The following is a 24,672-nucleotide window of genomic DNA, read 5'->3' on the forward strand; positions in this document are numbered from 1 at the left end:
TAATCCATAAGCAATATATGAACCAGTACAATATAGAAATGTAAAGTATATCTTGCATATCCGCACTATTAATTGTACCAAAATCGGAGTAAATATCGACTTTGTTAGGTCATTGCTACATTTATCAGTTAAAGGCTCAAACCTAAATTATTTACAAACTACAATATAACTTAGTGGCTCAGCTGTGTAGAGGTCAACTTCGTTCACATCTACTTACTTTATTCAATAAACTTTAATGTAGCATACGGGAGTCTTCCTAATGTCAGTGATTTTAGTCAGTAGGTTTTAGCTACTGACTAAAATCATTATTTTCACATCAAACGTTGACAAAAAAAAAACCAAAGAAATTGGTGGTAAACAAGGTAAAAAGAAAAAAACAACTTTTGACTTTAAGTTTCCAAGCAAACTACAAATAGAACCGTACAGGAAACAAATTTTATGCGGAAAGGCTCGATGTCTCAATTTTTGTTTTTGTTTTACTTCTTGTAGTTTGTCAAGGAGTACCAACATCAGAATTTCTCAGCCAAAAATGAACCAATGAGTTTCCCCCTGGGGTATTTATTCAAATATGAGGCAAAAAACTAGCCAATGAATAAACAAATCACGTGGAATTTTCCACCATATCAAACTATTTTCCGTGGTATGTGGCCATGTCGACGCATTAACTACATGGTCAACCAATTCTAGGTAAATGGAACACAATCTCATTGGCTCAACAAACGGTGTCCATATTGAATGATAATCCATTTCTTCTAAAGTGTTGCTCCTGGCTGAATGTTTTGTATCTGAGCAGCTTTAGCTCAAAATGTACCAAAACAGCCGAGCCTTCTTCAGAAGGAAAACTGTTTCTGTTCTGTCAGCGCCCTTGACGTATCCAAGAAACGGCCCCTGGCATCGGTCCCCGATGCACTGGTATCAAGCAATGTAGCGATCCGACAGTCAACACGACAAAACAATCACTCGGAACTATTAACTGGCGAACAAGCAGCAAGGTCCCCCCCAACGGCCCTCGGAGGTAGGATCGGGTAAGCCGGGCCTCAGAACCGATCAGCTCGTATTATCACAAACCAACTGGTGCAATGACATTGATTTCTTAGCTGCAGAATTTTGGAAAAATCCGACCCCCAATGGCAAAAAAAAAACTAGAAACTCCCACAGAGGGAGCAGCCAGTGATTCTGTCAGGTTACGTCAGATCACGCTATAAAAGCACAGACTCCCAGTGTGCAAAGAAATAAATTATCCACTGCATCATCAAAGGGATAAAATAACTTTTTTCCTGTTTGTAATGGTAACTTTTCCTATTATTTCCATGCAAATGAAACAGTTTGTGAAAAGGCAATTTAGTTAGTTCCATAGAAGTCTACAAATTGTATTACTTTACGAAAAGCAGTCCCCCTTCCTGGTTTGTTATTAAAATTGAGAATCTGAAGGCTTTTGTCTGGCCAGAGTGGTAATGAACTAATGGGTAAACGGCTCGCAGTCGACTCTCTAACAGCTGGAAGCTAAACCTCAGCAGGATTCACCAATCCCAGACACAGCGAGAAGGTTGAAGCTTTTCTCTCTGAGCTCTTGGTACAAAGGCTTCCGCAACAGAATAATGTGAATGTGGTTCTGAACCTCTCACACAGGAAGTCTATACGGGGGAGTCGAGTCAAGTACAACAGGGGAAAAAGAGAATTGCTAGAGGACGGGTGAAATATGGAAGGTTCCAGTTGTTATGGAAAATATATTTACTCACAGAACATTTGACCAGCCGAGATTTGGGCCTTATGTCTGGTTCTGGTTTTTACAACTGTTGACTGTGTGATGTTTATGATGTTTTTATGTCTCCATGACGTAAAGCACTCTGATCTGCCGTGTTGCTGAAATGTCCTATTCTAATCAATTTGATTGAAAAACACATCTTAAGAAAAAAAAAACTACATAGGGTATAGAATGCCTCACAAATGAAAACAAATGCACAGAATATATCTCCTTCCATCAAACATTTTCAATATTTGAGTTATCAATTAGGACATAATGGACACATCTGTAAGCGCGGTGGCAATTCCACCTGCTATTTGAGGCTGACTGCAGAGTCTGTGATTTACCTGAAATTGTAAATGGATGCAAAATTGAAGCAAATGTACCAAGAGGAGAGAAGCTGCAAATTGAAGCTATTTTTTTCCCCCTCTCTCTTTCTCTCCTAGCAGGAAATAAATGATTCCTGCAGCGTTCTTTCCCCTCTTAGTTAAGAAATAGTTCTGGCTTTAAAAGTATCTTCGCCTGCTGCCTTCTGCGTTGAGGGCGAACGCATTAAAACACAAATGATGTCGGACTGCGACGGATTCTGAGGGGGGTTGGTGTTAGGGGCTTACGATCACAGCCCCTCATCCTCCTGCTCTTAATAAATATTAAGATTCCAGCTTTGCTTTGTTGGGCTTCCATTTGACAGCGACATCAATGCATCTTAGAGTGTATGAATATACAGTTTGGATTCCTGCCAGGGTTCACTCTCTCTTCTTCCTGTGCTAATCTTGGCTTGGATAACAAGCATTTCAGTCCATTCTTTGGCTCTCTCCGCCAGGCAGGAAGTGAGTCGGTAACTCAAGTCAGTTGACGTTAAGATTTCTCTGAGCGCAGACAAAAAAGCTCCCTTCCTGCTGTCACTGGAGATGGCTTCATCCCCCCTCCCCTTGGTGACCCTGGTTTTCCCAATGACTGCCTGGCAGAAGCCCAGCCAACTGCCCGGGCTCTCATGACCCGCAACACCTCAGAAAATCGACACATCAAAACTCCGGGGACAGGAGAGTGCAGTCGAGAGGCAGAGCAACAATTATTTCTGGCATTTGTCTAACCTTTCACAAATAAATGAAGTGAGCTGCGGTCGCGACCGTCTCTGCAGATGCTGTGGAAATCATCTGTGATTAGCTTGGCTTGTTCAGTCGACTTGACCCAAGTAATCTGGGTTTACACTCCGCAAAGACTACGACAGTTATTAAAAATACTCAACTATGTCTTTGAGATAAAAAGAAAAGAGATCACAGAGTAAATTAGACTTGAACACCAATACCAAACATATCAGACGGAAATTAAAGCTAGTAGCAAAGTATGAAGGAAAAGCGAGACTGGGAAGTCTGTTCGTTGGGAATACTTATTTAAACTTCTTGTACAATATGGATGAAATGTGACTGTATGAGTCACTTTGTGAAGGGTAGTAATTTTTTTTTTTTTTTAGCAGTGAGTATAGAAATATGTCAGCCATTTAGTTAGTTCTGGCCAGACTTCTGTCTCATTCTCACAGCCGGAGCTGGCATCTGCCGCTCCATGAGGCGGAACCATTATGTCCAAGAGGGGCAAACAGAGCACACGGATACGGTAATTGTTTCTACGCTCTGCGGTGTGTGTGTGTGTGTGGGGGAGGGGGGGGGGGGGGGTGCGTGTGCGTGCGTGTGTGTGTGCGTGTGTGTGTGGTGTGTGTGTGTGTGTGTGTGTGTGTGTGTGTGTGTGTGCGCACACTGCTCTGGCTTCTGCCAGGAGTGCTAATTGAATGTGAATGCATGTGCTGGGAAACAGTATGGAACTTTATGTTGTAGCTTTAAGACTATTCCTCAGTATTATGTTTTTGAGGCTTAATAACATAAAGCGAGACAATTTTTTGAAGTTTAATCAGCAACGCTTTTATAACACATTTATGTCAGATCTTGATTTCTTGGTTTATGTCAAGTTGTCATAAGACATTTTGAATCATGTCAACTTTCTATTAACAGTGTCATGATTCACCGAATGACACTTTATGACAACAGTAATATATATTCATAAAGTCTTACTCATGTTCATGACAGGTGTTATGTCGTGTTTATGATGATGTCATGACAGTATTATTCACGACCCGTCAAATAAATTCTTACCAAATAATTTGTTAGAAATATGGACTCTAGAAGTTAGCATTGGGGACGTCTGAGCTGCTGCAACCCGTTTAGCGTTGACATAAATAGCTTTGCTAACCGGCTAACAATTGGCTAACTCCTTTTAGCACTACTTGAACACAACAATAATCTTTTCCAGCATCCAATCAGATCATTTCTTGAAGCATTAACCCTTACAGGACAGAAACAGCATTCATATCCACGAGACTGGTTGAACCACGTGGAGTAGTTCTGAGCATTATATGTATTAATAACATAGAAGTAAAGTGGAAAATATTCAGATTTCTTTCCCTGCATAACATTGAAAACAATTATTTTAATTTAAAAAATCTAGAACTAGTATTTTTTTAAAATCAATATTAAGGAATTATTGAATTAGGACAAGCTCATATCTTGCTTACAATTTACATTTAAGTTGATTTCGTCTTATTTCTAGTGTGCTACAATATTTGCACTAGAAACCAGACACAAATACTTTGTAAGACTTTGTGTTTTGCGGTGTAGTTGCTCTTTAGCCTTTAGGTATGTCAAGCAATTTGGCTTTACGTATCAGTGAAATTTGGGCCCCTAAAACAACAGCATTGAGAAAGAATAGCCTCCAGGAACCTGACAGAGTACAAACCATGCTGAACTGATAGATGGGAATATTATAGAAGCATGCACAGCACAATTCTGGGAGCTATTTTCAGATTGATGTGGGTTGTGGGTCGGCCCTGTCTTCTCCGCTGCCTCGCTCCACATTTTCCTTGTCACACACCTCTGAGTCACACAGCGACAATCACAACATAAACTGCATTATCTGGAAATCTGGGCTCACACTCTCCTCCTGCTAAACTTTGGAGAGACCAGACCAGGAAAATGAGGGGCCCACGTCCCGGTCCGCTTCTGTCGGCCCGATGGCGAAGCATACACGTTCACAGCTCTTCTAAACACCGACTTCACAAGCAACCTGAGAGGGTTTCAAGTAAAAACAGTCCTCCACGCGACGCACAGATCCAGTTGGAGGCCGACTCGCGTGAAAAGCACGCGCTCTGGTAACAAGCAGAGGCTCACGGTGTGAGTCTGGCGCCGCGGTGACCCTTAATGAGCCGGCAGCCTCCTGCCAGAGGCGGCCGGGCTGCTGCACTTGTAATGAGCTGCTGTTTTGCTGCAGGCCTTTCAGATGAGCCATGGAGCTGTCGCTGGCACCGCAGGACATGAGCAACTCTGGCAGATGATGCAACTCTGTGGCCATTTTTAATGTCTTCGTACGTCTTATGGGAACAAACTTGGTAACGTATGGTTTGATTTGCGTTTCTTATTTTACACACAATTGCAAAATTATGCTTTTTCCACTTTCCACGTGAAGTGAAATTCAGCTAACGTTGGTTAAGCAGAATATTGACAACTTTTGTGCACATTTGTAATAGAAATGCAGCTCAGACTCTGACTGACTCTGACAAACGACACCTTTACGGTTGTCTGAACTTTTTCCATAAAAATGTGGAACAAATTATGACCTTGCAGAAGTATTTCTGTCCTGGAGGCGGGCGAAAGGACTTCGAATTTTATCACAATAGTTTTTAGTACTATTGTGGCGACGATAAAAAACTATTTATTACTTCTCTTTTACTGCAAGCATAAATGCTGCCCTTGAAAAACATCTCTGTTTGAAATAAGCTCCTTCAGGATGAAACATACCTGTTATTTATATCAAACTGCACATTAAAATTCAATTTACTCATATTTGTTTTTAATTAACTGATATTTTTATGCTCTTGTGGAAAGGAACAGTAGAGAAAATAGTTAAAAAGTAAAAAAAAAAAATGTTTTAGTCCGTTTCCCTTTTTTGACATTAACAGGGCGGACAGGTCGCGGCCCCTGCTTTGGCCCCTGTGTTGAAGAAATGATACAAAATCAATAGTCTTTTCATGTGACATGTTTCTTTAGAAACAGGGCACAAAAAAAGCTTTTCATTTATTCCAAGTCGTCTGAAGACGCATATGAGTTTGATCTAAATTCTCTAGTGGGTTTTAACAAAATAATTTGAGAAAAAAAACAACAAAAAAAAAAAACAAGTCAGAAGCGTGATGATATGTCAAATTTTAGTCATGAATATCGGTATCGGTATTGGTATTGGGGATACTGGCCCTGCATCTACTGGTATTGGATTGATACCAAAATACTCCATATCACAGCTTCAATAGAAAATGTCACTGTTTCTATTCAGTTTTACACTACAAATCAATCAATCAAAAAAACAAAACAAAAAAACAATCAGCTCTTTGGTTTGTTGGCTCAGTTAATATTTTACATGATGAAATATTGCCCTTTTTATTTATTTCACTATTATTATTATTATTATTATTCACGGTTTGGCTCCGGGGCTCCACGATCAGCCCTTGGTAAATGTGTTCTAGAACCGCCCCTGTAGTCCCTGGACATTAATCCGCCAGACATTCACCAAAACGGTTTGCAGCTGCAGCTGCAGGAGGAGGTGATCCAACAAAGTATTGATTTATGGGACTGAATATGACCGCATGTCACATGTTCACATTTCCTCATGTAAAGGATGAAAAAGCAGGTGAACAAACTTTTGTTGCGTCCTGTCACGTCTTCACGGAAGATGATGAAATCTGTTACTTTAAAGTGACAAAATGTGAAAAAGTTCAGATGATCAGATTTATTGCTAATTTGGCAAATTTGAAATGATTTTTTTTTTAGAAGCAGCGGAAAGTGCACCTTACAGCAGTTTGTTTTTGTTTTGTTTGTTTTTTTGTAACAACCTGCTGGATGAACATGTATCTCTTATTGAGCTCTGGTTTCCCACAGAACCAGTCAATCACCGGGTCTGCTGTCGGTCAGCTCAGCCTCCATCGTGCGTCCGGCCCGGTCTCCATCTGGACCCCCCGGAGCCCGGCGGGTCACAGGCTGGATAAAGCTGCCGGTGCCGCGACCCGAACCGACCACGTGTGTTTTTGTTTTACCTGATACACTTTGAGCTCGAAAAAAAAAACCCCAAACAAAAGCAAAAAATTAAAACCCACAGCGAACATCTGGGAAACGCAAGCAGTCCACTCACCTGCGCTGCGCATCGGCTGCACACGCACATCTGCAGACGTCTCGTCTGTCCTCCTGTCCTCCTGTCTGTCTGCGCTCCTCTCCCGGTTAGACGCTCATCAGCCTCCGCTGCAGAGCTCCGTGCGCGGCTCGGTTTAGTCGGCAGGAATGAAACGGGGGACGCCGCCGGTCGCTTTCCCTCTGCCGGGGTTTCCTCGCTCTCTAGCGGAAGGGAAACTTTGCGGATTTCGGCGACACCAAATTAAAATTCAAGCAGCAGGAATCGCGAACCGCATCTCGTTGTGTGTGGAGACTCCTACCGCTGGTCTGGTCCTCTCCTCTCTCCTCTCTCCTCTCTCCTCTCTCCTCCTCTCTGCTCCTCCCGGCGGCAGGAGGGCGGTCCTCTCCAGCGGTGCATGCGTGACACGAACGGCCGAACATTCACCTGTCACCGCCGGATACAAGCGCATCCTGATGTCCAACACAGACGGTCTGGAGATGCAGGGACCTGCAGGGGCGTACATAAGATATTTATATATATATTTATGGATGGATGTATGGTGGGTGCGGTGACTTTCAGGGGTTTAGTGATGCTGTTATGGGCTGCAGAAGATAATCAAAACTGGCACAACAACAGAGTTTTGTATAAATAAATAAGTTAATAGTTAAATGGGGGAAAAAATTGTTGAATTATGACCAGGTATAAAACAACTTCATGCCTGCATTGTAGAGTTTGGACCGGGCCGTAATAGCTTTGTGTCTGAGCTCAATCTGACCCCAATAGTTAGCTGCTGTTGAAGGCCCAGCAGGCCCACAGTAAAAGACATACATTTGACTTTATTTAAGATTTTAGTACCACCATTTCAGTAAGCATTTTAGCCTTCTCCCAGCGCCATCTTGTCACTTGTGGCTGCAGGGTGAGTCAAATGAAATTCACCTGGGTTGTCAGATTGATAGGAGCAGAGCAACACGGTGCCAGCCTCCCATTATACTCTATTTACACCATAGTAAATACATTAACACAACTTTATATTGCTCATTCTCATTTGGTTTTTACTGTCTTGTATCCATTGCAGGCTGATTAAAAGTGCCACAGAAGCCCAAACTCCTGAAGGGGCCACATTCAATTGCTCCAACAAAGACGTGAAAGTGTAAACACTAGCTGAATATCCAGACACCATGAGGTTCAGGAAAAAGATGGCAGCTGGCTCACAAAGAAAAGTATTAACCAAAATATCTTGTGAAGGTGATGACTGAAGTAAAACCAAGAAACAGTTCTGTACCGACATGGACTGAAAGGCCGTGTAGTTAAAATGGAAATCTTCCAATCAATCCTCAGAATGTCACTAGATTTGTTACTATGGACCTTGGAAACAAATCCATTGCTGTAGTAATGGCTATGCATGTGTCGACACACATTTTTATCTTAATTGTTTACAAAAATTTACTGTCCAGTTCAAATAATGACTAAATATAATGTAAATGAAACAGTCTTCGCTGTAAGGTTCACTCATGTGATTGAACTGTGAAAGACAATCACTATTGATTTATTTATTTTTTTTCCATGTTGTGGATGCTGTGTGTTTGGGAGGTAGCCTAGCCAGAGACAATTCCTGTAGAGTTAGAGCCATGATGCCCAAACTTTTATGTCAAGAAATCAATTTTCACCTAACAGGGGTCTGAAGGACTTAATAGAGGTTTTGTCCCATGAAGCCTTCAAAGGCTTTTGTTACCTTTCAATACTGATGAAGGGGAGATAACAGGGAGAGTGGAATTGAACCAAGCCTCATTTTGACAGGGACCCTCGTCAGCAGCCTAAGCCCAAGATTAGGAAGCAGCGTTCCCACCTGGTTTTCATTCGCCTTTCTTCCTCTTCTGAAAAAACTCTCTTTTTTCCTGCAGCTGGGAAATACAAGACAACGTCTTATACGATTAAAGGAGCTCGAGAGACTAGAACGAATCCAGTTATGGACTCAAACGTTGGTCAAAACGTTGTATTTTTCAGAAAAACAAACCTTAATGTTTACTTTCTGAAATGCTGTTTTTGTTTTGTTTTGGTTTTTTTTTTTTACATATATTTATTTTTATACGTGACCAAAACTGGTCTGTTCTGGCTACTTCACACTCAGACATGAACTATTCAGTTGTGCTCAGTTTCTTCTTCAGAGGCTTTTGTGTTGTTTCTTTCAATGGTTTTCGGTGCAGCGCCACCACTGGTCAGGAGGGGCGAACGGGTTTTTCAAAGTGTTCAGTTCATTTCTCACAGTGTGAAGCTTTAACAAGCTTGTTAAAGCTTGTTAAACAAGCGTATAAACAAGCGTTGCTATTTTGGTCCCCAGTTGAACCAAGTTGACCGAACTATCAGATTATATATTCCAATATTCCCTGGGAAAATGAAAGAATGCAGTAAAAGTGAGAAAATAACCCAACTTTGACAAACTTGGAGACATTTATCTGTTAAAAAAAAAAAGGCCACAAAAGTTACCAATTTGTCTTCAGTCAAAAGTGTCTAAACTGAGTATGTAAGTATGACTGATTGGGAAGGTTCAGGGAAATCAGCAGCCAGTTGGAGAAAGGGGGTGGAGGGTGGATACTAGCTGCTCTGAGCTCCAGTTTGGGTCACATTTAGTCTAATCTATTTCCATGCATATTCATATCTGAATCACAAATACCCCAGTATGCATAATTAAATAGAGCAGAAGCAGATCCTACTGTGACCACAGAATAACGGTACAGAGGATAATGACAGCAACATGAGCGTATTCCTGCACATGACGAAAAAAATGAAAGCTACTGACTAATCTTAAAATAAAAGCAGTCTCTATTCTAAAATTCAGGCATGTGTGAGTGCATATTCAGAATCAACACTGGACAGAATGAACAGATCGGTGTTTCTAGCCTTTTCTCAGTGTTTCATCTTTTCATGAATAAGTTGTCAATCACAGGGAAGTGAAAAGTGTATTTAGCAAAGGACGAGTAGAAAAGTACACAATATTACATTTATCTTTAAGATGCTGCAGGGCGAAGCTGAAAATAAGAGTCGGGCAGATGGACGCTGCAGGCCCAGCATGCACAACGCAAGACTGGACTCCAGCCATGATCTCACAGGAAGACCAACAAACAGCAGAGAATGAAGCAACCATTGAGACAAAAAAACAAAAAACATTTAGGATACATTTTTAGATCACACATAACTGAAGAAATAACTGAAGTATAACTGAAGAAATTGCAGTATATATATAGTGCTATACATACTATGTATATAGTGTTAATGATCTTAAGTTTTATTCCTGAGGATTGGGTCAGACTGGGTTGATTTAAAATGGCAGAATTCCACTTTATTTCTGGATTTAAGATGAGCTGTTAGCTTTAGTTGCTTAAAGGGGCAGTATTACATGTTTTCCAGGTACATACTCCCATTTTATAGCACAATCAATAACGATGCCACCTTCAGTTGTTATAAAAATGCTACATATATGAAATGTGACACAAAAGAAAAAACAGTACTTTAAAGACTTTGTACTTGAATTTGGCCTTCTGTCTCTTTAAGAAACTCCTGCTGTTTCTGAAACTCCGCCTTCAAGAAGTCATGACAACATGCCTTCTCCATTAACCCTTTGACGATGTTTTTTCCCCCAATTTGCTCTGGCGAGAAGCTCATAATGAGCTAGTCTAAGGAGAAAATAAATGACTTTTCAAAAACGCTTGAAAGAATCTAGGCAACACTCCAGGTATTTTTTTTTTTGTCGAGTGAATATTGTAATAACACGATGTGAAGTTCAAATAAATGTATTTTACACGATACTGTCTCTTTAAGATTTATACCGAATAGATGAACACATAATGAGAGTAGTCTCCACCAAGAAGACATTAAATTCTTACAACATTTTGGCAGAACCTAACTACAAAAAACCTGGACATCTATCACCACAAAAAGTGTCCTCAGGACGGTAAAAGTATTTTTTCATGTCCTTATAGTATAAGATTCTGCACCATGTTTCTAGCTTTCCTTTGTATATCGGCGAGTGAATTATAATGGTAGAAAAATGATAATATGTGACAGCCCATTGTGAGTTTCTACTGGGGGAGCTCTCTGAACTCTAAAAAAAAATCTCATTGTGTTAACAACGATCTTGGAATGCAAGCTGACTACTGAAAATTGCATTACTATTGTCCAGATTTATAACAACCCTGAGGGATACAAAGCAAATTCAGCTTCTCTCGGTTATCACCACGCATAATTCTTTTCTCTTTTTTTATGTCTGTTCGGGGGAGAGCTCCGAGGCTGAGGAAGGGTTTAAGATAAGTCTGACTGACAATTACTGAAATGACACATCTTGACACATCAGACCTTCAAACAGCCACTAATGAATCATAATAGCCTGTCCAGAAATAGCTGCCCTTGCAACAGCCAAAAGCCCCCATGTCAGCTTAGTTTTGCATCCTGGCCAGAAAGAGTGTCTTAAGTTCATCTGTGCTCTAAATCTAATCAGAAACACTCCACACAGGCTTTTAGTAGGAACCCAGGTATGCTAGGAAAATATCAGCGACTGGGACAGAAGAATTAAAGTGAGCAGAATGGCTTTCAGTTCTAATGAGAGGAAGGCAGCATGAAGGGGTGAGAGGCAGGGCCGGTCCTAGCCTGTTAGGTGCCCTCGGTCAACATGCTCCACTGTGGCACATTTACATTATCATGCATCATCATAAGCTGCGTTTCCATTGAGCATATCAATGGAATTACAAAAATAAGTTACCTTTTCAATTTCTGAAAAAAACAAACGTATTTCGATAAAAAGGTATTAAGTTGGTTTTACGCTTGTGTAAAAATTTGTGTCATTCGCAAAACTTCCACACGTTTTTTGCTCCAGACTGTAAGGATTTGAGTTTTCTCTGTGTTGATTTGAATTTTTCTGTGTGTTTATTTTGAGTTTCCTTTTTCTATAGTATTGGTATAGTTGTTGACCCCCATGTCGGCGCCTGTACGTTGGGGTTCACCCGGGTGAAAGAGAGGGTCTCTACAGCTTCGTTTAATGATACCAGTGGCGCCCTCTGCTGGATGGCGATCACACTACAACGCTAAAAGAAAGTCAAAGTGGATGTTACTAGTTAATCGATTGGAACTCATTTCAGTCTAATAGACCATTAATCCACAATGAAGTCCATGAATTGTTTCCACCCCTGCTTTATTCTGTGTATATTACATCCAACGGAGAGCATTTGTTGTATTAATTATTAAAAAGTAACCAAAATATTTTTAGGGCACAACATCATGCTAATTTTGAAGTTGTTTATTTGCAGTATTAGTATTAGAGATTACTAATACATGAATGATTCCAGCCTCTCCTCCCTAAGTGATCGATTTAACACATTCAGTGATGCTCCTGCCGGTGCTGCTGGTTCTGCTGTGAGGCCCGGTGTTATTCCCTCCGCTATGTTCTGCATGTATTATGTAAGAGGCCGCTGTAGAGGACCAGCAACAAGTTTGTGTGAATGCATAAAATACAAGGCAGCTCCCCTGGGCAACTGTCACACTGCGAACGCGCCTCTTTGTTTGGCTTGGTGGGAGCAAACAACGGGTCATGCGTGGATTATTTTAGGATTCCAGCTCCGCTTGTCTGTTCTCTTTATTTAAATAAGCGTGTGGAAGGTCCAAGGGCAACATCCTGCCCTCTTCACGTGGAGGCTATTGAATCAAAGTAATGAATTACAGAAAGTTAAAGAGTGTTCGGATTACAGAGAACAAGATTCTGGAGCATCTCTTGTTCTTTTCTGAGTTATTTACAAAATGTGTTCGGATATTAAAAGGGGGCTCGTCCAGAAAGTTTAAAAAACGGACGCCATTTACAACCATGGGTTGGAAACACTGTTCTGGAATACTGAGGTAGCTTAACAACGCACAGGAGTCACGCTTTCCAAAAGCGTCTGTCGTCAGTCGAACAGACGTTTTAGAAATCAAGGTGTTTTTTGTGAACATTGACCTAAACTGAAGCAGTGAGGCTTACAGTGTGTTAGCTGTTATCTTCATTCTTTTCTAGAGGTAACTAAGCCTGGATAAAAGACGGCATTTTAGTACCATGGGAGATAGAAAAAATGTTTAAATTTCCACCAAAAAAACTCATAAATCTTTAGATGACCCTCAGGGGGAACAAGGGACATTTCTGAGTTTCCAAAGTCAAAACTTTCAACTTTTGGAAAATGTCACTTTAGTTTGCGTTCCATGAAGAAGGAAGTTGTGCTCAGTGTCTTCTTCAGAGATTTTTATGTCATTCACCTCAGTGGTTGCTGGTGCAGCGCCACCACAGGCGAGGAGGTGAACAGGTTTTTAAATTTGTTTGGATCGTTTGCCAGTCTGATGTGAAAGAGAACCACGGCAGCTGAAAATATAACAAATGTTGCAAGTTTAATAATTCCTAATAAAACCAAGCGTACCACACTGAGTGGTGTGGAATTTTTTTGTCTTTTGTTAAAACTCTTTTCTTCAGAAACATTTGAGTGAGACGTAAAACAGACTTTAAAAGGAACTTCTTAGCTAGATCTGCGAATCCCACTTCTGAAAAGGAAGTAACTTTTGCTGTGGTGTCTCTTCTGCAGTGAATGATATTTTAAAAATTCATCCAAGAAGATTTGATTATGTCTTGTTTCAGTTCTTCATTTGTGTTCCCCCTAGCCTTCAGCAGGTAGGACGTGAATAAAACTTGTGAAGGGGTTAAAGCCATTGTCAGCGCTACAATACTCAATCGTTGCCCTAAAATAACAACGACTCATCCTTGGAACTCTTGCCAGTGGAAAGATTAGCTGGATTAGCAGCAGGATGATGCAGCTGAACGGCGATCGCAGAGGGTTTAAAACACATCTGCGAGGAAAGTCTTTTTAGACTTATTTGTTAAAGATGCAAATCCTCCCACTGTGCTAAAGCTGGAACATAAACAAAGCGTGTTCCAGTGTGTCAAGGACATTTTGAAGTCTAAGAATAAGTCAATTCGAGAGTTTTTCCTGGGGGAAGTGGGGTTTATTTGATGCAAAGCAGAGATACTCTGGGAGAATACCGTGCCTGAGGAAAACTTTTCCTGTACTTTTTTTCCTCCATCTTAATTCCCAGTTTGACAGAGGCTATAGCGAGCTCTTTGGGAGCGTGGCAGGATTTTTCGAGGCACACCGTAAATCTTTGCCTCGGAAAGCCGTTGTGGGCTCGTTATGGTCTCGCCTTATGAATAACACTGGAGATCCTGCAGACTTTATAACCTCACTAACTCAGTATTTTCTTCTTCCCTTCTGACACTCTGGTCGTTGGGATAGACAGCGACCATACTCAGGGGCTCCTGCGAATAGAGATGTTTATAACAGCATGGGACAATTTGTCACTCTTTAGCACAACCCGCGTCTCGCAGGATGCCAAATAATGATTTTAACTGCCCGTCTCGAAGATTGATCCCCCTAATCCTCCCCACCTTTCTTCACGCTGAAAGGTGCAGACTAATTTATGACGGGCTGCGCTTACGCCTTGGAATGAGTGATCTGGCTTCTGGCAAAAAGAGGTAATTTCCTCTTAATGTAGTGCTGTAAATATTTTTCATCACGCTGAGCCGCCAGCACATTGACACAGCAAGGACTCTGACGCTGCTGACTTTAATCTGTGGAGATTTTTGCCCGTCATTAGCGGTGCAGTCTGCAATCCTCAGACACGTCCTGGCAAATTTTTCTACTTCCTGTGAAAAGCACGGCTAATGAACTGATTTAATGGGTAGGCGGGTAGCTGACAACGGTAAAAAAAAAAAAAAAAAAGAAAAATGGTAATCCATCTAATTCTCAGTCCTTTTGATGGGTAAATTTTCTTGTAAAGTTAAAAATGTGCATTGAGGTCAGTGAAACATTCTGTCACCGTACAACCACAGCACAAACTCATTGGGATTTTATTTGATAGACCAAAACAAAACGATAAACAACTGAGAACTGTTAGAATGAGGACGAGCTTTCAACATTTCTATCAGAAGCTGCGTTTTCATTACAAATGTGCACAAAACTTTGTTGATATTCCACTAATGTTGAAAGATTACAGTGTTTCCATTAAATAACACACACAATTAAAATTACACCCACCATCTCATTCTATTGCCAAAACATTATAGAAAAATTAGTTATTTTGGAATTGATATGTTTGCATTAAGCAGTTTTATTTTTGAAATGTCAAAAAAGCAGCTCAAGAAACATCTGAAATGTGCAGTGTCCATTTCTGTGCAATGCTCCTCCCTTAGCTACTATTGTGAACTGAAGAAAGGTACCGCTCCCAGTCATAAACAACCAATCAAAGGCAAGAGGGTTTTAGCAGTGTCAATCAATCACGTGAATGTGCTGCTAAATGTACTAATGCCAGAGAAACAACTTACTGTTCCAGAAAACCATTTAGCCTTAGCATTCTTGTGAGTAGTGTGCACACAAACATGCCTGCCAAACATGACCCTATCCCTGATTCTGATTGGTTATTCTGAGCAGGAGCAGTGTATTTCTGAAGTTAGTAGTATTTTGAAATGTTTTGCCAAAAGTCAGGTGGACGGGTGGCATTAAGATGGTGATATTGGCCATGCGAGGATGCATGTGTAGACCCGAGATTGCCTCTCTCAACACTAGTAAAGGCATTAAAGAGAATAACAATAACAGGCCTGATTTCAGTAATATGACAGAAATGCAGGAAAGTGTGTTTTGCATTCATCCTTAGCCACGCAGAGTCTGGACGTTATTCTGATGAATTAGCTTACTGACTAACTAAATCATCTTGACAATGAGGAACATTAGCACTGAATTGGAGTCATGTTTCCGTCCACTTCATGAATAGGTTTGCTGCTTTTTTCTCTTTCTCCGTCAGGCATCTGAGAACAAAATTAAGCCTTTACAATCTTTTTTTGTTTTTGCGAACAGTCTTTATTTTTATTGTTGGGTGAGCATGGTAAATGACGGGCGGCTGGCCGGAATAACCAGATATTGTTTGGCAAACGCAAATTAAAACACGGAGCTTGGCACAAATGACTTTTATTCTTTATATTTAGTTCATTTAATCAAATAGTTCACAAATGTTTGGATGGGGAAAACAACAACAACAACAACATTCATTTCTTCCAGAACTCTATGTTCACATCCATTTTTTGCTCCTTATTCACATCTAGAACACAAGCGTCCAAAAGCAGCATTTGCGGTTTAGTACACCATCACACTGTTACATTTGTGCCTTTTGTTCCAGTTCCTTACAACACGGTACTATTGACTGTTCTGACACTCCTATTGTTTTGTAGACAATGCAGTTTGATCAGGTAATTTGTCTAATGTTTTTGATGTCAAAAAGCATCATGTGCGTCCCTGCTGCAGAACCAGTTATATGACTCAATAATAACACCAATTGCAGTGTTTTCACATGATTGGTTCTCAGTTGAACTGATTCTACTGGATTAAGTTGCAGCATTTGTTATAGTTTCAGCTGCTGAGGTTTTCTTTCGCCTTGCACTGTCAAATGATCCAAACTAATAGAACAACCTGTTCACCTCCACACATGTGGTGGCATTAAAATGGCCACTACATGCTATCCTAACGGTGGTTTTTGCAGGCGCTGCACCAAGAACCACTGGAGGGAATATTCACTTCTCACTTATTTTATTCTGTATGCTGATGACCTTGTAGTGTCAATTAGACATCTATAATCAAGTTGGAGTCGACTTTCGCAAAGCCACACATTTTCAGCTTGGTATAAAAAGAAATGCAGCTTTATGCAATCCGCCTACATCACATAAAATATAAAAGAAGTTATTTTAATAAATTCCACAATGGATCCCATTCTAATATTAAAACCAAGAATAGGCTTGGAGTCAGACAAAACCCAGAGAGTGAAAGCCCACCTGATCCTTTCTTTCTGTGCCAAAGTTATTTGAGCTTTCTGACCCTCTACTCTTTAAGTCCTCTCCAAGATTTTCTCTTTCCTCCTGTGCTTCATCAAGTCATTGCCAACATTTTTTTGCCCTCTTGTCTTGTAGCTGTTGACAGTTGGAAAGCATATTAAATCTAGTCTCTCCAGAAGATCAATACACACCGAAAGTGATGACACTTTTCCTCCCCGGGGACCGGTGTAGGCGTTCATTTGCATCCCTCTTTGGAGGACTGTCTGTGGCGGTGTTGAAGTTCACAGCTAGAGACTGGAGGAGATCAATCTCTGCTCTGTCAATCACAATAAAACTCAAATGAGCAATTTTAAGCCGAGCGCATTGGACGCCCTGTCAAGAGATGCAGCGGTGTGGCGTGAGCCTTGGTTTGTTTTCAACAGGACTGTGTCTAATGAATGTCTCTGTTCAGCTGGTTTGTTGTTCTCATGGAATACCGCCGGAATACTGCCTTTGATGTTTGTTGTTTTAGCACTTTTCATTTCTTTTAAAAGAGAAAAGCGAGAAAGTGTAGCCCACACCGAACACTCGTACAGAGAAACCTTAATGCACTCAACCACTTTCTGTCTCTTTGTGTTTCTACCCACGTTAGCACTTTGTATTGACTTCCATTCATTTTAACTGCATATAATCAAGACGTTTTCCCTAACAATTATAACATCACAAAAAATTGCTTGGATAACTTGGCTAGGACATTATTTTAGAATGGTGACAACATGGAGTTGCTTTGGTTTCTCTGTGTTGTTGTCTCTCTTTCTGCAGGTTTCCAGACTTCCAGGGTGTTGACTTGTGTTCCCTCTACGCTTCTTTCTCTCCTCCACTCCTATCGTTTCACTTTCCTTCCAATTAAACCTTCTCCTCAACTTTTTCCCCATTCCCTTTTCCTTTGCTGTTCAGTCTCTGCTTCCATTACATTTGAAATAAACGACTTGACCGTCAAAGCCACGCTGTCGGACAGGATGAAAGAAAAAGAAAACAGAAGAAGACGTGGCTGAGAGGAAACGGTGCAATGAGCTCATCTGAGAACTTTTCACGTTGTTCCATATAAATTTGATTTTGTTTTGTCTTGTTTTCGTCTCTTTTTGTGTATGATTACTTGGGTTGTTGCCAATACCTCGGGACAATTTCATGTCAACAGCAACTTTAGAAATATGTTGTTTACTATGAAAAATTGCACTATGTTCAACACATATTTTACCCGCCATTTGAATACATGCACATCTTGAACATTTGTTTTTCAAAGTACCCTACACTATCTCACATTGATTTGAATCAGAAAGCAATTTTGATTACCATACAATACTTTCCTATGTTGTAAATTTGCCCTGTAAAATATCCTATTAATGTTTTTTTAACACTCTTATATACAATGGCGCATCAGGGCCACGCAAAAAGAAATAATAAAAAAAAAGTTATGAGAAGTCATAAATTTACAAAAATAAAGTTGAAAGAAGTCATACTATTACCAGAATGAAGTAATAAGAATAATCATATTATGAGATTAAAGTGAAAAATTCTGAGAACGGTGTCTCGTATTATTTCGACTTTATTCTCAAAGTATTATTACTTTATTTAATTTTTTAAATGTATTATTTTTTCTCTTCGTATGGGCTTAATACTCCGTCATGATTCCGTCGGCTTCAACTTACCTTTAACTTTCTGCGGGAACTCTTTAATTTCTCCACTGTGGGAACAGCAAGGTACATTTTCATTTTAATGTATTCATGCAGCAGTGATATTTTTACTTAAGGTGGTTTGTAAAGCAAGAATATAACACTGATTCCTGCCGTGGAACAACATTAGTGTATTAGTGCCTGTGTTTCTGAGCCGATTCCCAGCAGGTCTGTTATTTGGGACGGTTAGATTTACTAACCAGAAATCTAACTAAAATCCAGAGGAACATAAAAGGACAGTGCAATTTGGAGATTTCACTTCAAGTTGAAAAGTCGCAGCATTGACAGGAAAATTGTTGCGTGAAAAGAAATAATTGACATTTATAACAGTGTCTGAGCATTCTGCTGGTCCTCTTTCAGACTGTTTGCACCACTCGGCCGCTTCCTAATGGTCTGAGCTCAGCCCCAGAGGTCTGATCAGAAACGCTCATTACCCCTCTATGGTAATGTGTAGCTCAACCCCCACATTCAGTAAATTGTTCAAAGTCCTTCCTCTACGTCTGCTGTTGTATACATAAAACAATATCGTGCTCCAGATTTTTTTTCTGGTCTGATTGAAAGGTTTAGGACGACAATGAATCAGATGAGAGCAACACTGCTGATAATGACAGAGAAGACGAAGATGATGGGATGATGTGACGATAATCATCATGCGGCGGGCGACCCGTTTAAAGTCAGATGTGACCTTTTTGCAGTTTTTCAAAGTGCTGGTGAGCATTGCACACGTTTCCAAAGAAACACTTCAGCCTTCATGACTCATAAACGTATGGGGCAGCGAAATGGCTCCTGAAGGAGATCCATGTCCATTAAAAAGTGAACCTGATTTTAAGTAACTTTAAACTTTTTCTAAACTGAACAGATGAGTTTTATTTATCTTTTCTTTATTGTGCTCAAGGCGTGAGCCGCAGCTTTATGACTTCTGTTCCACCGGTGTGGCTTGGCTGTTGTCATAAAACACATTTCATAAAACATAAAGGTGTTTGTAAAATAAGTCGAAGATAACCTGAGCAGTTTTTAAATCATGATTTTGTTTATCAAAGGGAAAAAAAGAACAAACAAACCTGTCCTTATGTGAAAAAGTTAATGCCGCCTAAACAGTCAGTTTGACCTTTTCTGTTGAGTAAATTGTTAAATATCTATAGATGCTGCAGCTTTTTTGTGCTTCATTAATTATCAAGACTGATAATTTGATAGTTTTTGTTTCACAGCATTTTAGTAAGTGACCAATGCAGAAGTGACTGCAGATCTGAATAAACCAACGTCAGAAAAAAAAAACGGGTGCAGGATGTTAAAAAAGAAGTGTTAAAACCCCTGTTGGTGTGGTATTTGATGATTAACAAAATCTCATTTTAGAACTTCACATTTATTTCAATGTAAATATTCTCGTATGAAGCAGAGTGGCCTGATGTAAGGAAGGACCTGCTTCCAGGAGACAGAGCTGCTTGGCTTGACTCAGCCAGAACGGACCAACCAGCCGTCAGGCATCCAATGATTCTCAAATGAGTCCTTATCAAGCTCAGACAGTGATTGGATAATTACAGTCAGCTGTTTAGGCTGCAGAGAGACCCGCCGGGGCCCCCCAGTAACACTCACTGTTTGAATTAAAGTCTCACAGGCACCAACACAAAACTCCCATTCTAACATCACGCAGCAAAAGGACAAAATCTTATCAAGTAATTTTTGGTCCAGTTACTAAATCAATCATTTTAGTACCCTTGAAATAAGATCAAACTAACTTACAAGTAACATTTGAACAAGATATAGCTTATTTTAAATAAAGAAACTTGAAAGACGCATAAAGACAGCTGCAACATCGGCCTTCTATCAGCTGAAGAACATTTTCAGGTTCAAAGAATTACTGTCTCCACAATATCTACAGAAACTCATCCATGCGTTTATCTTTAGTCGCATTGATTACTGCAACAGTGTCCTCACGGGTCTGTCTAGAAAAATCAATGAGCTGATCCAGAACGCTGCTGCTGCTGGTGTTCTGACTAACACCAGGAGCAAAGGACACATCACCCAGTTCTAAAGTCCAACCACTGAGAGAATATGCTTTAAAATAAAAATAAAGTCATTCAGTGATTTATAAATTAAATAAAAAATCTGCTGTTGTTTCTATCAACCTTCCAGACCTCTCACGTCTGAAAGGTTCTGCTCTGCATCCCCAGAAACAAACAAGGAGAAGCAGCATTCAGCTTCTTTGCACCACAAATCTGGGCAAACCTCCAAAACAAAAAAAACAACTGCAAAACAGCTGAAACACTGACTAAAACCCCCTGTTTAGTTGCCAAGTATTACCAATCCATGTATTGATTAGTGATACATGGAGCATCGACTAAAATATTTGATGTGTATTTGTATGATGGCATTTGACAAAATGTAATGTTTATTACTTGTTTTTATTATTTAAAGCAGTTTGAACTGCCTTGTCGATAAATTCTGCTATACAAAACATTTACTTCATATTGATTGTTTTTTAAAAAAGGAGTAACTCTGCTGGCCGATTATTTCAAGTTTAGCAAGTCTTGTTAAACTTGTTTTGTTTTGCTAATCTTTAAGCTCCTCTGAAGGCATAAAATGCATTTTAAATTTGACGTTATCATTTGTGACAAGTGACTAAAAATGGCGTCATTTAATAAATCACTAAAGAAAGCAAACAAATGTGAAAATGGGACTTTGAGGACAGGAGTTTCCCTGAAAGTTATTAAGGTGTTCAATTTGAAAACCTTGAAAATGATTGAAAAAAAGATGGCCGACATTCACTCTTCTGATGTTAGAAGCCAAGCAGTGATTGAAACTTAATCTTTTCTTTAATATTGCCATAAAAAAAAGAAAAAAAAAAACTAGTGCACTTTTGACAAGAAATAAGTGTGGAGTACATTCAAAGATGGCTGATAAAAGAAAAGCACTTTGAGGCAGGTGGCTGGGCGACCAAAGTTTAATGTAACTGCCAGCAGACCTGTATTGTTGACAAACTTGCAGCTTTCTCCAAACGGACGTCGGTCCGACAATGACAGCAGAAAACCACGCACACTTTCTCCGGCTGACGACAGCGACGCCACAAAGAGCTTTTCCTTTTCAACTATAAGATCATCTTTTTTCTTCAAAGATGAAAACAGCATGACCAGACCAGAACCCATCCAGAGACAGATAAGATCCAGCAGGAGATAAGTGGAGTCGGAGCAAAGAGCTCAAAAAAAAAAAAAAAAGAACCAAGAGAAGTCTCAAATTCAAATGAATCTCTTTGAAATGCGGTGACATTTTGAATAACAGTTATCCGTCTTTTTCCCAGTGTCAGATTTTAAAGCAGCTTTTTTTTTTCTCTCTTTCCATGTGCTGTTGTTCAAAACCACATCAGGAAAAACAAGGAGAACACATCTGTCCTCACCACGCAGAAAGTCTAATCATGTGCCGCTTGGAGTGATGACAGAGAGTTGGGTCTCCGGGGCGACGGGGGTCTCTGCGTTTGTGATGTAGAGAAGCAATCAATTAAGAGGGTAAGATATACGCGTCTGCTTTTAAAGAGTGGCAGCTTAATAGCAACATAGATTTCTGTCAATTATGTTAATTACTTTGTTTAATTTACAGCTGTTTGTTGCAGACTTCGCATTACCGCAGGGACTGACGGGAAACTGGAGACAGTGGAGGGAAAGTGATCAGACTCAGCTGTAAACGCTGGGTTTGGGCCAATCCTTCCAGTTTATTGAGGTGCTGGTAATGTGCAGCTTTTTAATAAAGACTATTTCAATTTCTTCCATTACAAGTCCAAACTGCAATGTTTTACAGTGAGATTTTATGTGGTAGAGAATCATAACCCAGATTTATATAGAGTTACTTTTTTTTTTAATACATAAAAAATCCACAAGTATTGTGTGTTAGGGCTGCAACTATTAATTATTCTAGGAATAGATTATTCTCTCGATTAATCAATTAATTGGATAACAAAAAAAATGTCATTTGCCTCTTCAGCTGTTTTTTTTTAACAATATCAGAAAGAAAAGATGACAATGATCAAGTATTTCATTTCATTTTTTAAATAAGAATAATTTCTTCACTGAATTTTAAGCAGGAGAAGCTAAACTTATACCACCAGAGTTTGGGATACAGTATATCCACAGAAAAATGTGTTTCATCTGGGGGGTTTTTTAATTTCTTTTTTAACATAAACTCTGTACTGATGAGAGGAGTTTTCATCTTACAAAAAATGGCCTCTTTTTTCAGTCTGTGAACTCAATTTGATGATTGATTGGTTTCTAAATTAGTTGACAATTAGTCAGATCATTTGTTTCAACCCTATTGCGTGTATTTACATACGTCCCACGAGAATAAATAAAAATGTTTGTTTTTGCGTAAATTGCAAACTTATCATCTGCAGGTCAATTATTTTCCGTCCTGACAAGAATCAATACAGCGTATGTAGTTATTTTTTAAACTTGAAAAAAGTTGTTTTGTGAGGATGATCCAAATCACTAAGATGCAGCTGTACCACTCTCATTTATACAAGCTGGCTGCTTCTCTCACTTCCAAGTTAAAGTCAAGTGTTTCCTGTCAAGCAACTCATTTATCAAGTCATTTATTTCTGGTCTGAGGTTCGGGTGCCAGCTCAGCCTTTCTGGACATTCCTACACTTTCTGCTGCTGAGTCAGAATCTCTCCGTCCGTCCATCTGCTGGTCACAGACCGTAATCAGGAGTCATGGAACCTCTCCACTGTTACACATTCAAGTTTCTCCGGTAATTATTCTTTTGGTATGTGTGGTATGATGCTATTTTCATTTGGTTTTAAAGACGACATTTAGCAAAAGAGAAATAAAGGAGGAATCATATTTGGCTGCATTCACCTAGCAGCCGAATATGATTCGATTCTGAATTTTTTGGGCAATGTGCGATCTATGTTTGACTTTTTCACGCCAGGGTAAACGAGCCACTTCCAATTTAATCAGTCTGCAGTCTGAATGGTCACGTAGCAGTTCATCCGACTTTCACATCACTGATGTGTGGCGTCCGATTTCTTCACCACCAGAAAGTCAGACGCTGTGACTCCGGAAATCAAATTTTAAATATGTCTCAGATATATAATTACTAAATTATGAAAGGAAAAAATTTGTTTTGGGTAGCTGTGTTACCATTACAAATGTGTTCAAAACTTTGTCGACATTCCGCTAACATCAAAAGAACAATTTCACAACAACGGTGTTTCCATTAAATTAGATAGAATATTAAAATCACACGTGAGTAAGTTTGTTCACGCAATAAGTTATTAAAAACATGCCACGCCATCATCCTCCTCCCACTCCCTGTCGTCTTTTACATTGTTTTTGACAGTAATAACATCTGGTTGTTGGTCATATGACTCATGTGATTGGAGAAAAAAAAGTTTCCATTACAGTTTTGTAAAATATGCAAATTTTAACCTTGTGCAAAAACTTTTTATCAAAGAAAGTGTTTCTGTAAAATTAGAATGTTTCCTTTGAACAAATTTATTCCAATTTATTCCAATTTGCGCAATTATTTGATTAATAGAAACCACAGTTCCACCATTTCTGGGTCTGACTGCTGCAGTTAGGAATTCAAACGTTGTGTTTGTCATTAAAACTGATTGAACAGATAAACATTTAGTGACTGGAATTGAATCTTTTAACATGTAATTCAATCTGCAAAACATTGGCCATAAGCATTTGAAAAGCTTTACTAATTTTTGGGTCATTTTAAACTGTCCAGTTGACGTTCAACAGCTCGTGGTCAAAGAGCAAAACATGTACAACACATGTAGAGACTGGTTCAGAAAAATATCGTTGGGACCTTGGAGCTCTAAATTCTGAATTTGTAAAACTTTACAACAAGATTTTCGCCTTTTGTTTGCACATGGATTTAACTAGATTAGTTTTACATAAAGATGATATTATAAACCGTGCAGCGTCATCTCAGTTTCCAGGACTAAGCAGCTGCTTGTGTTTGTGAACATAACTCAGGTTAGATTTTATATGTTCTTTCAAGTAGTGATTATCCTGCTCTGCTATAAGTGTCTTTTTACAAGGGGACATAAATGTTTTTTTCCCCTCACAGTAAGAAGTGACCCTTTTAGTTTTTACAGCTGTTATGGAAGTCACTCAGATTACAACCCGTGAGA

The 24,672-nt window shown here is 39.6% G+C and overlaps 1 protein-coding gene across 3 annotated transcripts in view; it reads right to left on the reverse strand.

Annotated features, from left to right (window-relative positions):
• The window catches only part of mgat4c (mgat4 family member C), a 123,162-nt gene extending 115,873 nt beyond the window's left edge, over nucleotides 1–7,289 (reverse strand). For 2 of the 3 annotated variants that reach the window (XM_055050153.1, XM_055049341.1), the window contains exon 1: nucleotides 6,971–7,275. The gene's annotated coding sequence lies outside the window, so the exon portion shown is untranslated. Of the gene's footprint in view, nucleotides 1–6,970 lie in introns of all 3 variants that reach the window. The other variant, XM_055050963.1, reaches the window with a different exon arrangement.
• Between the last annotated feature and the right edge of the window lie 17,383 nt (nucleotides 7,290–24,672).

This window comes from Poeciliopsis prolifica, unplaced genomic scaffold (assembly GCF_027474105.1).
Source record: "Poeciliopsis prolifica strain line A6 unplaced genomic scaffold, Auburn_PproV2 SCAFFOLD001, whole genome shotgun sequence".
Lineage (NCBI taxonomy): Eukaryota > Metazoa > Chordata > Actinopteri > Cyprinodontiformes > Poeciliidae > Poeciliopsis > Poeciliopsis prolifica.